This window comes from Chelonia mydas, chromosome 6, assembly GCF_015237465.2.
Source record: "Chelonia mydas isolate rCheMyd1 chromosome 6, rCheMyd1.pri.v2, whole genome shotgun sequence".
Classification (NCBI taxonomy): domain Eukaryota; kingdom Metazoa; phylum Chordata; order Testudines; family Cheloniidae; genus Chelonia; species Chelonia mydas.
The window spans coordinates 105308340-105324068 of NC_051246.2; positions in this window are offsets into that span (position 1 = coordinate 105308340).

Consider the following 15729-nt stretch of genomic DNA (forward strand, 5'->3'; position numbering starts at 1 on the left):
GTGAGAGGTTTATTGCAGGAGTGGGTGGGTGAGATTCTGTGGCCTGCATTGTGCAGGAGGTCAGACTAGATTATCATAATGGTCCCTTCTGACCTTAATATCTATGTATCTATAAATGACTACAGGACTCTTGGAGCTGGGTGAAGGGGTCAGGGGTGCAGGTTGTATTCTCATCCATCCTCCCCATTGAAGGTCAGGGCCCAGGCAGGGACACCTACATCTTGGAGATGAGTGCATGGCTGTGCAGATGGCGTCGATGGAAGTGCTTTGGCTTTCTTCATCATGGGAGGCTCTTACAGGAAGAAGTTCCACCAAACAGGAAGAGGGTCTGCTGGAAAGAGATGTGCTCCACCTGATCAGTAAGGGGAAGAGCATTTTCATGCACTAATTCACCAGTCTAGTGAGGAGGGCTTCAAACTAAGTTCAAAGGGGGCAGCTGGGCAGGAGACAAAAGCCCACAGGTAAGTATTAAAAAAAAGGTGACCTTAACAGAGGGTTACACATTGGGGGGACATGGAAAATTACAATAGGATCATAGGAGCTACAACAGGAAAATCAATGATGGAATGTGCTCAACACTTTAGCTATCTATACACAAATGCAAGGGGATTACGGGGATTGACAGGAGGAACTGAAAGTATTCGTATACAAACTAAATTATGACTTAATTGGCATCACAGAGAGTTGGTAGGATAAGTCTCATGACTGGAAAATTGGCATAGAGGGGTATAGCTTTGTCATAAATAGAAAGGGAAGGGTAAACCCCTGTAAAATCCCTCCTGGCCAGAGGAAATCTCCTTTCACCTGTAAAGGGTTAAGAAGCTAAAGGTAACCTCGCTGGCACCTGACCAAAATGACCAATGAGGAGACAAGATACTTTCAAAAGCTGGGAGGAGTGAGAGAAACAAAGTGTATGTGTGTCTGTCTATATTCTGTCTTTGCCGAGGATAGACCAGGAATGAAGCCTTAGAACTTTTAGTAAGTAATCTAGCTAGGTTCGTGTTAGATTATGATTTCTTTAAATGGCTGAGAAAAGAATTGTGCTGAATAGAATAACTATTTCTGTCTGTGTATCTTTTTTGTAACTTAAGGTTTTGCCTAGAGGGGTTCTCTATGTTTTGAATCTAATTACCCTGTAAGGTATCTACCATCCTGATTTTACAGGGGGGATTTCTTATTTCTAATTACTTCTATTTCTATTAAAAGTCTTCTTGTAAGAAAACTGAATGCTTTTTCATTGTTCTCAGATCCAAGGGTTTGGGTCTGTGGTCACCTATGCAAATTGGTGAGGCTTTTTATCCAACATTTCCCTGGAAAGGGGGGGTGCAAGTGTTGGGAGGATTGTTCATTGTTTTTAAGATCCAAGGGTCTGGGTCTGTAGTCACCTAGGCAAATTGGTGAGGCTTTTTACCAAACCTTGTCCAGGAAGTGGGGTGCAAGGTTTGGGGAAGTATTTTGGGGGGAAAGACGTGTCCAAACAGCTCTTCCCCAGTAACCAGTATTTGTTTGGTGGTGGTAGCGGCCAATCCAAGGGCAAAGGGTGGAATATTTTGTACCTTGGGGAAGTTTTGACCTAAGCTGGTAAAGATAAGCTTAGGAGGTTTTTCATGCAGGTCCCCACATCTGTACCCTAGAGTTCAGAGTGGGGGAGGAACCTTGACAAGCTTGTTCAGGAACGACAGGTTGGGTAAAAAGAGAAGCTGTTGCATTATACATCAAGCATATACAAACTTGTTCTGAGGTGCATGAGGAGGAGGGAGGCAGACCAGTTGAAAGTCTTTGCATAAAGCAAAAAGGGGCAAAATAAAAAGTATGGGTGGCATTATGGTAGGGGTCTACTTTAGACCACCAAAACAAGAAGAGGCATTTCTAGAACAATAATAGAATTACCCAAAACACAAGACCTAGTAGTTATCGGGGACTTTTCCAACAAATATCTGGGTAGTTAAAGTAATACTGCAGAACACAGTTTCCATTCAAATCTTGGAATGTACTGGGGACAACTATTTCTTCCAGAAAGTGGAGGAAGAAACCAGAAGTGTGGCCATTTTAGATTTGATTCTGACCAACAGGGAGGAGTTGGTAGCAAATCTGAAAGTGGAAGGCAATTTGAGAGAAAGTGATCATGAAGTGACAGATTTCATTATACTAAGGCAGGGGTTCCCAAACTTGGTTTGGAGCTTGTTCAGGGTAAGCCCCTGGTAGGCTGCAAGACGCTTTGTTTACCTGAGTGTCCGCAGGTACGGCCGCTCGTAGCTCCCAGTGGCCACAGTTCGCCGTCAACACAAGCAATATTAACAACAAGGTGGAAGAAGTGCAAGCCAAAACAGGGAAAGAACAAATTCAAGAATATTTAGTTGCATTCAAGTTAGGGTAATCAGATAGCAAGTGTGGAAAATCGGGATGGGGGAATAATAGGTGCCTATATAAGAAAAAGCCCCAAATATCAGGACTATCCCTATAAAATCAGGACATCTTGCCATCCTAATTCAGGTCAGCAGGGCCTGATGAAATTAATTCTTGGGTAGTTAAGGAACTAGCTGAAAATCACTGAACTATTATCTTTGAGAACTCCTGGAGGACAGATGAGATCCCAGAAGTCAGGAGAAGGGCAAACAACATAGTACATATCTTTTAAAAAAAAAAAAAAAAAAAGGACCCAGGGAATTATAGAACAGTCAGCCTAACTTTGATACCTGGAAAGGTACTGGAACAAATTACTAAACAATCAATTTGCAAGACCTTGAGGATAATAGGGTTATAAGGAATAGCCAACATGGATTTGTGAAGAAGAAATCATACCAAACCAACCTAATTTTCTTCTTTGACAGGGTTATGGGCTTATTGGATGTGGAGGAAGCAGCAGATGTGATATATCTTGATTGTGGTTAGGCTTTTGACACAGTCCCACATGATATTCTCATAGGCAAACTAGGGAAATGAGCTCTAGATAAAATTACTATGAGGTGGGCATACAACTGGTTGAAAGACCATAGTAGTTAGGAATGGTTCTCGGTCGTACTGGGAGGGCTTATCTAGCAGGGCCCTGTGGGTTCTGCCCTAGGTCTGGTACTATTCAATATTTTCATTAATGACCTAGATAATGGAGTGGGGAGAATGCTTATAAAATGTACAGATGACACCAAGCTGGGAGGGTTTGCAAGCACTGGAAGACAGCACTAGAATTCAAAACAACCTTGACAAATTAGATAATTGGTCTGAATTCAACAAGATTAAATTCAATAAAGGCAAGTGCAAAGTGCTTCACTTACTAAAGAAAAAAATATCAAATTCACAAATCACTACAACCCTTGGTAAATTGTTCCAGTGGCTAACAGTTATCTTCACTGTTAATAATTAGCACCTTATTTCAAGTCTGAATTTGTCTACTTTCATCTTCTATCCATTGGATCTTGTTATATTTTTGTGTGCTAGACTGAGGAGCCTTCTTATCAAATTTCTGTTCCTCATGTAGGTATTTATAAACTGATGAAGTCCACCACTGATGACTTAACCTTCCATTGGAAAATTAAGAGAGACTGAGCTCCTTAAATCAATTGCTATAAAACATGCTTTACAATAATTTAATCACTTATGGCTCTTTTCTGAACCTTCTCCAATTTTTGGACACCATGACTACACAAAGTATCCCAGTAGTGTTCAACCAATGCCAAATAGAGGTAATATAACCTCCTACTTCTACTCAAAATTCCTCGGTTTATTCATCTGTGGATTGTACTAGTCCTTTTGGCCACAGCATCACATTGGAACGCATGTTCAGCTGATTAACCACCATTGCCCCCAGTCTTATCAGAGTCACTGCTTCCCAGGACAGACTCCCCTCCACACACTGTAAGTGTGGCCTACATTCTTGTTCCTAGATATCTGACTTTACATTTGGCCATATTAACACATACTTTTTGTCTGCACTCAGTTTATCAAGATCACTCTATCAGTAACCTGTTCACTCTAGATCACTCTATCGGTAACCTATTCTCTTGATTATTTACTACGCCCCTAATCTTTGTGTCATCCACAGATTTTATGTTTTCTTCTTGGTCATTGATAAAAATGTTAAATAGCAACCTGACATAGAGCGGCTGGCCCCTGTAAATGAAGCAGGTCCAGTGCCCTTGTGTCAGCACAGGTGCTCTCAATTTGGCCAGGTAAGAGGGTGAGGCGGCACCTGGAGGCTAAAAGAGATCAGGGAGCGACCCAGTGAGACAGAGTCTTGGTGAGAGTTAGGAGACTGGATGAGGTATCTGGGGAAGTTCTCTGCTGGCCCTCCCTGGCAAGAGGGAGGAATTATCAAAGAGTCAGTGGAGGGAGGAGCTAGCTGGCTGACCTTCCCGAGTCAGAGAGAGCCATGGCCAGAGAAAGCTGGGGAGAGGGCTGTAGGATGACAGCAGCAGCAGGAGATACCTGCTGGCTCTCAGAGCCAGAGGGCCGGGGCGCAGTGAGGGATGCTGGGGCTACATTTGTTAATTGCCTGAACTGTGTTGGGACTTGTATGCATGGGGCTTTCTTCTGTATTAAATTAATTCTACAAGAGCCATTTGCACTAAGAAAGACTGTTCTGACTATTTCAGAGAACTCAGAAGAAGGGACACTGAGGCAGGTACACCTGTAATGCCATAGCCTGTTGGTGGAAGCACTCCCAGGTGGGGCCACTTTCTTACACATCCTTAATGAATAAAGAATGGTGCCCTTGCAAGCCCTGAGGTGATGCATGAATAAGTTGTAAGGGGAGTTTAACTAGAGTTTGCCCAGTTTGAATTAGTGCAACAAAGCAATCAGCAGCAGCTGAAATGAACTAAAGAGTTATTCCAATGACAAAGAGACTACGATAACTAAGAAAATACTTGCTCCGCTACCAGTTAGCCCAACATACACACATATCAAGAGGCCCTGGTTTCATTTATGGAGGACCTATTCCTCCCCCCATGAGTGCCGCTAATGATTCAGTGACTCTGAATCAGAACCAAAATGGGGGTAAGCTCTGATCCGGTGATTTGAATCTATCACCACCCTGCCCACAAGATTCAAAGAGGTTTGGATTAAAGGTTCCAGTTTTGGCCCATCTCTGACTTGAAATGTCACCAGTCTAATTCACCTCATGTGATTCAAGGCAATTAAGTTCCTCCCAGGTTTCACCCAGCAGTTATTGGAAAACTAGTTTTTCAGGCTGCAAAATCCACTCCATAGCTAGGCCTTAACACCATGGCAGTATCTTTGAATGACAAATGCAGGCCTCCTCTGCAATACATTTTAGCTGTGACACCTTGATTTCAGTTAAAATTCATAGACTGTTAATTAGCACATGGAACAGGAAGTTTCTAAATAGCTCACCAGGTACACATTTGGCAGGCTGTGCACCAAACCAAGAGTGTGGTTAAAAAATACCCCAAAACTCTCATATCACTGAAACTTTAATAAACATTTATTTCTTCTGGGACCTCCTATGTTAATGAAACCTGTCTGCTGGTTTGAATCTTTAAAACTCATGTGTTAAATAGTAACACAGAGGTAGAATTTCTGAAAGTTACAGCACTAATAGTGCAGCAAAATGATGGAGCGTATGCATTTTGGGGTGTCTATTTGACAGTTTTTATACCTTCATTAAATGTTCATTTTCTGTTGTGTTAGTTATTCCAACTCCCATAATCATTAGACCAAAGAGGAAATTGCAACCTCAAGTGCTGCTGTTTCACTGGCTCTCCAGAGTTAAAAAGAAAAAGCAGGATTAGATGGTTTTCCCAAATGCTTTTTCTTGTACTAATCATGCCAAGCTCACATTTCTGTGCACATTAAATAGTCAGAGAGCTCCATCAAAACACTGCATGATTTGTTTAATACCAGGAAGCAATATAGTTTACTGTACTTAATATTAAGGGGGCATGAGCTATTATTTTATTAATGCCAGGGCTTTCCAAGATGCACTGAAGCTGCGCCTACACTAGGGGGCTGAACTACTGGTAAGAGAACAAGTGAGACAGCATGTCTGTGAGAGCCAGCGATGCAGGATGTCCACATGCTAAGTCACTCTACGTTTTGCTCCAAATTTGCACTTGCACTGCACCCACTGCATTGTCGCAGTGACACTGCTGTGCTCCCAGAAAGGTTCCATGAAGCAGTAGCTTCTGGAAGATTTCAACAGTCAGCCTTCAGGGAGACCAGGGGAATTGTGGGAGAAGAGGTTAATGCCTAGAGTCTACCAGTAGGAGCTCTTTGTAAATCCTTGGGCTGCAACATTATTTCCTAGACCTTTTGTGAAAATGGAGGCTGGGATGAATCCTCCGCAAGAAAGATATCTGCTGGAGTTTGTGAAAGCAGTTGTGAGGCATCTCAGGTGGCTGCAGTAAGGCAGTGGTGGGTGTTCCAACCATGCCTATGGAGAGTCAGAGCCTGAAAATAGCAATTGATGGAGCAATGGCCATACACCTGTGATTCCTGGCTAAGCCAGCTCCACGTAGTACTTAAGGAGGTGTTCTCTGGGTGGAGTACTGCATTTGAGCCTGGACAAATGGATGAGCTCATGGGAAGTTTACAATCTTCCCATTCTGCTGTTTGAAGGCAGCTTTGTCTTACAGCAAAAAAAATCTGACTGTCATAATTGCGAGCTACAGCTTGTCAAAGCTCTTTTGTCCATTGCCTGCTAGTTCAGCTCCATGTCCTAAATGTGGAAGTACATCTGTTCAACATTTGGCATGTGAAATCCTAGGAAGTATGCAATGATGAAATAGCCAGAATGAGTTATCAGCCAAGGTACAAAGCAATTAAATTGGAACTGAACAACTAACTTCACCTTGCCAACCTGCAGGACATCTCCTTAGTGCTATTCTGTTCTCCTCCCCTGAATGGCACTCCCACAATGCCAGGGCAAGGAAAGGACTGCAAATATTAATTAAGACTCACAACCTCTCTGAATCTTATTTCATTTTACAGTTGGGGAAACTGAAGCACAGAGGTGTTAAGTGACTTTTCCAAGGTTACAGAACGAGTGACTGGCAGGGCAGAGAACAGAACAGAGGTCTCTTGACTCCCTGCCCCATGGTCTAACCCCTAGATTACCCTGCATTTTATATCTTTGTAATCCTTTCAACAAGGGGAAAATTTATGTGATTACAACAGCTTCAAATGAGCATCAGCCACTCTGTGCAACTGCATATTTTTAAATGCAGCATTTCACACTTGCAGTTGATTATAATTGAATAAGACCTTTTTATTGCATGAAAGGTTAGAAGTTGTAACGCATTCATGTAATATCAAAAAACCATACAGATATACCAATGTAATTTTGATGCGATAGCTATAGAGTCTCAGGTCTGGTACAAAGAACCTTTAAAAAAAATGTATTTTGAATGTGTGGCTATTTTGGTGGATTGGAGCTGGGCTGACGTAGTCAGACTGTGTGTTTATATTACACGTGGAATCTTTTTAATGATGTCTGCTTGTAATAAAAATATAAAGCAAAACTCATTTCAGATAGCTTTGCACGTGAGCTATTGGGGTTTGCAAAGATTTTGATTGCTTGCCCAAACTGTGGATTCTGGGTCTAAGGATTTTATTTACTACATTACATCAAGTTATACTGTGTGTTCAGTACATTGAGAATGTCTCCTTAATCTTTCATGAGTAAGAATATTTTATTTCTACTCTCTGGTTGTTGGACTTGTGGAAACAAGATTTTTTTGGACTGAATTAGTGACACTACTTGAAAGCTGGTAATCTGAACTCCTTGCCTGTTACATTGTTTGCAAACTAATATTGCTACTATGGAAATTAATATTAGCTGCAGCTTCCTAAAGTCCCAGATGATTGGTTTGTAGATTGTGCTGCACTTTCTGGCCTAGCAGGCAGTTAAGGCCCATCATTACTGGTATTTACCTATTTTCTTCCCTGAAAAATTGCTAGGTTTTTGGAAAAGCCAGTATTTGGGTTTTATTGATTTCACACAAAATTTGGGGGGTTTGGGGTCCTGGGAAGCAGATAAGACCACGCTGAAGGCCAGGCATGGTCAGCAGGGGGCTCTATCTGGCAGGGGGGCCAGTACTCATAGGGTCCAGCCTTCTACTCCACTCCTGGCTCTGGGACTTTCAGCATAACCCCCTTTGCTTCCTCTGTGTAGGCAGGAGAGTGAGACCAGCAGGGAGCCAGGTCCCAGCAGTTGAGACCACTGGATAGCTGCAGGGAGTGGTTCTCTCAGCTGCCACATGGTGAGCACCCCTAGCTCCCCTGAGTGCTGGGCATCCCAGCCAGCTGCCCTTCATTGCTGGTTTTTACTTATTCTCCTGCTTTTAAAAACTTCTGTATAAAACACAATAAATTCCTGGGAAATTAAAAAAAATTAAAACCCAAAATGTCTTTCAGATAGTACACTGGACTGGGACTCAGGAGTTCTGGATTCTAGTCCTGGCTCTGCCACTGTTCTGCTGAATAACCTTGGGCAAGTCACAGCTCTGCTCTGTGCCTCAGTTTCCCTATCTATAAAATGGGGATTATAGTAACCTCCTTTGTAAAGCACTTTGAAATCTACTCATGAAAAGCAAGGGGGGAGCGAAGGAGCAAGCTGCACCCTGAAAGAGAGGTGTAGTTTAATCCCCCCTGCAAGACCAAGAGGCATATTAGCTGGATGTTTCTGCTAAAATGTTCAGCAGTTACATAATGAGTGATGTTGATATTTAAACGGTCACATGTAGGTTTCAGAGTTAACAATCTAGTGAGATGAAGGGCCAGTTCAAATCTCTCTGAGCTGTTGTCTGCAGGTTCAAGATCACACCGCTTCCTCAGTTGGCACCTGGATTATGTTTAAGTCTATCTTCATGCCCCTGCAGGGTATCATTTTTTTCCTTAGAATGAAAGCTTAGGTTCTGAACACAATTCAGTGGCAAAGGGTGGAATGTGCAGCAAGTTGCAGAGCTCCAGAATTCATGCAGCCTAGCACTGAATGCCAAATCCAGCAGGACACACAGATGCATAGCATTAGATTAAAAAGCAGTTCAAAATGCTGAGATACTTTACAAAGAAATTAATATGCTCAGCTACAGCAGACTGATGGGCTGGCTGCAAACAGGAGCATATCATCCATGCAAAATACAGCCTCCCACCCTGTGTTTGTCATCATCATACTAGGCAATTCAGACCAAGAGGTGCAAGCTGGCAAGAAGTCCAATGCCAAGACAAAAAGAAGAGGCAAAACTGGCTACGTAGGCCTCCATGTTATCAACAAACATGGAATGTTATTAAATGGCATTAGAGTAGCATAGAGAAGCTCATATCAGGATTGCAGCCCTGCTGTGCTAGGTACTGTACAAATGCTGAGACCAGCACTGCCCTTGTTCTGAATAGTTTATAGTTTAAGGCCTGCAACTATCTCTGTAGATAGACCCCTTGTGCCTGCATGGAGCCCCAATGACTTCAGTGGGGCTTTGCAGAGGCTCACGTGGAGATCGTTGCAGGAAGGGGTCCTACACTAGGAGAAGACAAGTGAGTAACATAGAAACAGAAGGAATTGGAGAGGGAAGGTGAGGGTAACAATGAAAGGAACAGGTCGTTACACCAAGTGGCTGCGAACACATCTGGCTTTTGAATTATTTAAAGCATCTTTTGTCTGTTTTTTAAGTTTTACGATAAGGAAAGCATTCCGGAGGTCGGTGATCTCTACTGGTCACCTGCTTTGCCATAATATTAAACTATTGCTTAGGCCTGGTCTACACGACAGACTGCTGCTGGCATAGCTTTGTTGGACAGGGTTGTAAAATGGTGTGACCCCTGACTGACATAGCTGTGCTGGCAAAAGTCCCAAGTGTGGATGCAGTTTTAGTGGCAAAATTGTGCTTCTGCTGGTATAGCTTGTGCTGGAGGTAAGAGGGCGGGGCGGAGAAATCAACTATACCAGTAAAAGCTTGGAGTGCTTTCCTTGTTTATTAGTTACTAGTGTACTCATGGCCTTATTCTAGGAAGAGTGAGACCACTTCCCTCAAAGCTAATGCCCTTTAATGCTGATGGAAAAATAATGACACTCAATCCTGAAAATCTCAGCATTAAATGAAAAAATAAAAGAGGATAACAGGAAGATGAAGATGGAGAGAGAGAGAGAGAGAGCGCACGCTATGTAATACACTGGTAGCAGCCAGCGTATATTTCCCTCAGTGGATCATAACATGCCATCAGTTCATCAGAACTCCTCATGATAGCACAGTTTGGCTCAGGGTTCTGCAACTGATCAGACTTCATCTGCATGTATTATTTGGGGAAGCATTTGGCTACCAAACATGGCACCTGGCTAACAAGCAGCACTTCAGTCAAACTAGAGAAATATGGCTATCGAACACACAATCCTTGGGCTCCTTCCTTTTCTTAGGAAGAAGAGATACATGTAAAATTCTGGGGACCTAATCCCACCCTCAGTGATACCTGTATAATTACAGTGATTTTAATAGCACAGTCCAGGTGTATCTGAAAGAATCCATTGACTCAGGGACAGCAGCAGGCATCCTGGTTGATAGGAGAGGGAATTATTTTACACACGCACATAGCAGTATGTTTGGGAATACATTGGAGGCAGTCTATACAGAGGCCCTGTGGCTCTTTGGGAGCAGTAGCTGCTCTCTCTCTCTACCTCCACCCCAGTCCCCTCAGCTCCCAGCCAATGCATTTTCATTGGTGCCACCCTGCCAGGAACACCTCTGCCCACTGCTGTACCTGGCCCCTCCACTGAAGGAGGGTTCCACGGTATGCAGAGGGGCAAGAAAAATTAATACAGCCTAAGGCATGCCCCTCCCCATGTGTGGATCCCCAGCCTCAAACTGCACCGTGTTAGCATAGGCCTGGCTTGACACAAGTAATTGGATGTGGGTGAGGCCTCATTTTCTGGAAGACAGGATTAGGAAGTAAGTGGATCAGTAAACTGGAACTAGAACATCTGTAGTAGCTAAAATACAGGGGAACACCCAGGGAACCATTTACAATGGATGAGATAACAACGGATAAGATAAGCCTGGAGGTAAAGAGTAAGCCGTGCACAGACTGTGCATGGCCAGAGTGGGCCACACCTGCAAAGTGACCACACCAATCCCAAAATGTGTGATGCAATGTGTAAATGTACATAAAGGAAGAGATTGGCCATGTCACTTTGGATGTGTGGCATGTTCTGCCCCCCTCCCCATGCTTGAGCCTGATCAGCTCAAGTGGAGTTTGATCGTAAGCCAATTGAAGACACCTCAGTCATGTGTTTGGAGTCGAGCTGAGTTCTTGGGAATTCAGTGGATAAGGTCTCAGAGGCTATACCAACACTTGGAATCCACAGACAGGGGAGAGGATATTTCAGAGGATCCTCACTCCCATAGAGGAAAATCTGTGCATGGAAGGTCCATTCCTTGGGCACATTCAGGGGCGCCATGTGGATCTTGTTTTTAATGACTAATCTCTTCCAACCCTCAATGGCAAGGTTGATCCAAGCCTCATTGGGTGAGTCAGGATAGGGAGCATCTTCCTGGGTTTATGGTCTTCTAGAAAGACATTCTTAGCCTAGAAAAGGAACTGCCTGAGCCCTCCCAGCAGAACATGGCTTAGAGCTGACTGGCTGCTGCTAGTTCTAGAAACATCAGATGACACCTTCACCTCCAGCATATCTGTCTGGTGACCAACTTGTCTATTTCATTGTGCCCCTCACCCTGTGCACACACTAGGATCGCTCAGCTTAGCATTGCCTGGGTGCTATGTCAGCTGAGTCTTACGGAGAAGATGCTAGCAGCCTCGAAGGGATGAAATTGCTCATTAAATTGAATGTGAAACACAGCAGCGGTGCCTACATGGGTGAGGAGAAGCCACCCCACCACCCACTCAGGTTTGGCCCTACTGGACTTCCATCATGCAGGAGGGGGAATGCAGGGCCAAACCTGAGCAGCGGTGATGCCCCCATGCACCATGTTGCAACACCACTCACTGAAGGCCCCATTGCCTCCACCGCCCCACCACAACAAAAGGGCTACAGTGCCAAATCTGAGTGGACACAGTGGACAGTGAGGCACACAGCACTGCCCCTCTGCTGCAAAGGGCTGGCTCCTGCACCGGGGCTTCCCCACCTAGGGGCCTGCCTAGCCTTGTTCCGCTTCCAGCTGCCTGTGTCCCCTCTCAGGAATGGGGAGTGACACTGCACCTGGATGGGTGCTCTGGAAGATAAGGGCTGAGGGCGGTGCAGATGCTGGGTCCAGAGGCTGCAGCGGGGACAGTTCCCCAGGGATTGGTGCATACCATGGGTAAAATTTCTGGGGGTGCCTCTGAAGCAGAGGATCACAAAACAGCCTCTTCTAAGAGTAACCTGTGAGGATACCTTCAACAGTAAAAGCAACACACAGTCAGAGGTCAGCAGTTACTGAATTGATATGTACACCATAAAATCCAAGAGCTGGATGCACATGGAAGAATACGATCACCTTTTCGGGGCCTGAGAAAGAAAGGAGTAAAATCCATCTCTCTCAGCTGTCCAGGGGGCAGGTCAGGCTCCAACAACAGCAGTGAAGCCCGGTGCAGTTTCTGCCAGCAGCCAAAGGGAGTAGCACTTCAGATGTGACAGGGTAGAGACAGCTAGACAAGGGGCACTCTCTCAAGCCCAATTTACCTGGCTCTACATATCTGGCATTGACCGTGCCCACTGAAATGTCAGAATCTCCAGAAATGCCAGAGAGATGTTTAAGAATTACAGGGCCAAATTCAGCCCTGACTGGGTACCCTGCTGAAATCAATTAAGTGGCACAGGTCTGTGAGCCAGGACAGAATTCAGCCCATTCCCTTTACTGAAGACCGACAGTATCTAAATTATAAGAGATGGGGGCCTGATCCTGAAAATACTTATTGCTGATGTGAGCAATTCTTCATCTCATGAGTAATCACACTGAAATCAATAGGAGTTCCAGGGGCTCAGTTCCTTTGGAAATCAAACCTCTGATTTAGGCACTTATGGTTAAGCACCCAAACTTGAAAGGCTTGTCCTAAATGACTTGCCTAAAGATCACATAGCAATTCAGGGTCTGAGTCAGGAACTGAACAGCAGGGTCCTACTTTCCTCTAGACGTACCCATCTGCAGTGCCCTCTGTATAGTTGGACCTCTTGGCCTGCACGATAATTAGCTAGAAAACAAGGTATACAAAATTCAGCAATACTTCACCTCAGCACAGGCATAATCATATGTACGTTTGCATCACATTCTTACTTTAAATTAACAATTGCACAACAAGAAACCAGGCAGTCCTGTTAGACTATGGGGCCAGATTCTCAGTTGGTATTAATCACCAGAGCTCCATTCACTGTGTGGTTTAATACAAATGGTTGATTAACCTTTGAAAACTCTTGTTTATGAGGCCACACATAGGCCCGATTCAGAAAAACACAAGCACGTGCTTAAATCCATTCCTAATTAAAGTACTTAAGTATGTGAATAAATCCTATGCTTAAGTGCTTTCCTGAATCACAACCATAGTTTGTTATAGAAATATGTGACAGCTTTACAGAAGTCAATGGTGCACTGTTACAGCTGACACTCCTAGTAGCTATGTGAAGTTTTACTACCCTAGTTTCAATAATGTGGTGACTCCCTGTTGTTTTGATTGTGCCATGAGTTTCTTACTGATTGATGGCCATGTGGATTCTCCATAGTCATCTTTAAATAATCTTAATTGCAAGTTTTCAGATTGGAAAAATGTCTGCACTTTTTTAGTGCCAAGATTTTTGTAGATTTCCACAATTCTGAGAATCAAGACACTTTAATATAGCTGCATTAGCTGTTAATTTAAAATTAACATGTTCTGCATGTTCCTCGATCCCCACTCCAGAGGCAGTGAGGCATTCGAACGACGAGAGGCTGCAAAGAATCTCAGGTGCCAGGTTGCCAAAAGGAAACCGGACAACTCTCTCAGTGTTCACTTATAACTGCAGAACACTGACAAGGGAGGAATCGATAAACCATTTCATGGAGGAAAAGGCAAAAACAGCCTGCAATGTGCTGGGTTTTTGCGAAACACAATGAAAGAAGGAGATGGAGGTCAGCTGGAGGGATGGAAGCATGGTCATTCTAGGAAAAGGAGAAGGCACGAGGACAGTTGGAGGAGTTGGATTCATCATAAACAAAGGACTGGTCTTCGAAAATTGTCTCATGCCATTTGAAGTCATCGCGTATCGGGGTGCTTAACCTCTGATTGAACCGACATAGTACCCTCAAAATCATCCAGATCTATGCTCCCACAAGTGCATGTGAAGATGATGATGTGGAAGGATTCTATCAGGAACTGGAGGAAACCCTCGCTCAGAGTTCCACATATACGATTGTGATGGGAGATTTTGACGCCAAGGTTGGAAGAGGGAGAGAAGGTGAAAAGTTCATAGGAATTACGGTATCGGAGAACAAAACACACGCGGAAAACAACTAGCTATATTAGCAGAGACAAGGAGAATGTTCATTGGTAACACCTGGTTCCGAAAGAAGGCCAACAGAAGATGGACCTGGATCGCACCACACACGAAGACAAAAAATGAAACTGATTACTTTCTCATCAGTAGACGACACATCGTGCAGAATATTTCAGTTGTGCCATCATTGAATATCGGTAGCGATCGTCACCTACTGAGAGCCAGACTCATATTCACTGTGAAGGTGGAGAAATAGGCACTGTGTATGGTGAACAGAAGGCACCAACTGGTAGTTTTCGATGAGGCAATCCTGAAGGAAAACATTTCTAGGGAAGATTGGAGCCTCCTGGATGACTGCGACGATGATTATGAAAACTTCAGTAAGAGACTAAAATGGTGTGTGAAATCAGCTGAGCGTGAAAGACCAGGAAGAGCTAGCAGAAGAATCTCGGAGAATACAAAGACTTTATTGGAGAAGAGGAGGAAAACAAAAAGAAATTGCAGTGGCAAGCTTGAGTACTCCCTTCTCTGCAAGCTCATACAAATGAAGTTGAAGGAAGACTTTGAAAAATTTTGAACCGAAAAGCTCCTAAAGGTTGCTGAAGATCGTAAAAGTCTCAAAAAATGCAAACGGGAACTGGCGTTGTACAGGTCATCATCAGCTTTGAAGAACAAAAGGGATGGAAAATCAGTAACCGATCGAACAGAGATGGAGGCAATTTGCAGGGATTTCTATACACAGCTGTGTGCATCCCGTATAGACGTCCCAATGCCATCACTTCAACAAACCGATGAACACATACTCCTGGTTCTCATCAGTGTAGTCTGTCACACAGTCCATCAAATGAAAGAGGGGAAGGCTCCAGTGAAGGACGGTCTGACAGCAGAAGTGCTTAAGGCGGGAGGTCAGGAACTTTGGAAAGCTCTCGGCCAAAGGTTCAGCCACTACCTTGAAATCTAGAAGATACCATCCAGTTGGAAAGAGTCCAATACCATCTTGCTGCATACGAAAGGCGATCGAGAAAATCTAAAGAACTATCACCCGATCTGCCTGCTTTCGCATATCTATAAGTTGTTCACTAAAATAATAACAAATCGACTGTTGAGAAACCTGGATGAACAGCAACCTAGAGAGCAGTCTGGCTTTCGAAGGAATTACAGAATGACAGACCACATCTTCACTCTGAACCAACTACTAGAGCATTCAAGGGAATACAAGTTCCCTTTGTGCATTGCCTTCGTGGACTATGAGAAGGCATTCGACAGCATAGAGACTAACACTGTTCTTGAAGCTCTTTCAGAACAGGGCATCAGCGCGAAAT